Source organism: Morone saxatilis, unplaced genomic scaffold, assembly GCF_004916995.1.
Source record: "Morone saxatilis isolate NCDOM2014 unplaced genomic scaffold, NCSU_SB_2.0 Contig21, whole genome shotgun sequence".
Taxonomy (NCBI): domain Eukaryota; kingdom Metazoa; phylum Chordata; class Actinopteri; family Moronidae; genus Morone; species Morone saxatilis.
In genome coordinates, this window is record NW_023339774.1 from 21,740,633 (window position 1) to 21,742,815 (window position 2,183).

A 2,183-nucleotide genomic window follows, 5' to 3' on the forward strand; every position below is an offset into this window, starting at 1 on the left:
AAGCCAGGAGCGGATCATGACAACCACAGAATGATGCTGTAGCTGCTACAAGGCGTTTAACTGTCAGTGAACATTTAGAACTTTTTAGACTTTCATTAACAATGTTCCCTTCAGGATTTCACAGGCTTTTTTTGGGATTGTTGTGGCCCAAAATACCTGATTTGAAGCTTTTTTAAAGGTGACGTCTGACTCAATGTTTTGCAGGAAACTGCAACGATTGGTAAAGATTTTAGGAAAAAAGTTGGTGTGATTGGACAAAATTTGCAAGATCGCACACAATTCACAGGGAGTGAAAAAACAACATCGCAGCTTCCTGGAGGGATTATTAAAGCTGCAGGAGGTAACTTTTATAAAAATAAGTCGAGAAAGACCCGGTTGTTTCCCTTTTATTGACCTCTGCCTGCAAATCTTCATTTATTCATCCACCCTCATATTCAGCTCTATACCACTCAGCCTGTCTGTGGTAATGATTATAATTCCTTTAATGCTTTTTGCTTGTTTGCTCACTCTCATCTATGTTCTTGCAAAAAAAAGTTCTTAAAAAACACACTTTTGTTGTTTTTTTTCCTCAGCTCAATGTGACCTCTGCCGTGCAGCGTGAAAAGAGAGACGTGGCAGCGTCGAGCCGACTGTCGCTGAGCCCCGGCTCACTGCGGAGGCTTATCCTCCACTCACATGTATCTGAGGAGAAAACACACAACAGCAGCGTGAGAACCAGAAGCGATGGGAGGAAAGTAGAGAGATAAAAGAGATGAGATTGGGGGTAAGATGGAAGAAGGGGGGAGGGATTAGATGGAGGGAGAATGAGCAGGGGATGAGGACGGATGACACAGCGAGCGAGCTGTGGGGGGGAGGTGGTGAAGGAGGAGGAGGAGGAGGGCTGATCTCACAGAAATAATGATATCTCTTCTCCTTCAGAGGCCGTTGTCTAATCATTTTATTCTTCGGTTATCAGAGATGGAGGAGACAGCGAACACACAGCGCTGCCTGTGTCAGCACAGACCAGCAGAAATCAGGGAGTTCATTCATGTGGACCAGGATCCTGTTCAGAGTCTCAGGACAATAGACGTGGCAGGACATTAGCAGATGATGTACCGCTATTAATGAGGATATTCTGAACAACTGCTGTGCAGGGAAACTTACATTAAAGGAAATTCTGGCTTTTATTTTCATAGTTTTGGCCATAATTTCTATCTGTTATGAGAACATTGAACTGGCATACATACAACAAAGGTCTATAGGACCACTGAAAATCTTACAGAGGGACAACAAAACCATATCCAGGCGGAGGGGTTATGCATTTGTTACCTTAACTCAGTCCCTCCAGGATTTCACAGGATTGTTGTGGCCTAAAATGCCTGATTTTACAACAGCTTTTCTTAAAAATTTCGATGCATATTGCAATGTTTGAAAGCTTGTTCTAGTTCAGGTGAGAATAAAAATGCAATTTTCCTCGCACGTGTGTGCATCTTCACTACTACTACTAAAGGAGGAAGTGAGTTTGGTGACGTATGCAGGGTTCCTTTGTGTGCTGGAAGAGCTGGAAACTTAGAGATCTGGTTTATTGGTCTGATTGGTTGAAGTTCGCCCTGTGATGGAGTGATGTTTCATCCAATCACCCGCCGAGTATTTATAGAAAGTGCCTGCCCTTCTCCAAACAGTTTCCAATGACGTATTCCCAGATCATTCTGTGTAACGCTGCAATTCCACCATGCGCAGCTTTATGACGTCGCATCTACTTCGCAGTTTGGCTCTGCAATCTGTGCGTCTTCAAATCCCACTGACAGCATTTCAGAAGCGGAGCGTCTTCATAGCGTGTTGCCTGCCATACATTGTTTACTTGTGTATTTCGTCCTTAAAAGGGATACAAGATGGTGTGTTTCCCCGACCAATACTTCTGAATTCTGTGTGACCGTCTGTGAGTTTCCTCCCGCAAATGAAATCATTGTCCAGGAGTTCATTCATTTCAATGCAGGACATAATTTTGCTCATAAACATTCATATTAGCTGCAGTCCAAGTCAGGAGAAGAGCGAAAACATCTTAAGGCCTCTGCACACCAACCCGATTAACGGCCGTCGGACGTCGTCGGACACTCAGGCGAGGTCGGTGACTCGAGTCAGTTCGGTGTGTCCCGTGCCGTCGTCAGTCGGCGTCTGCGTTCATTTTGGCCGATTCAACATGT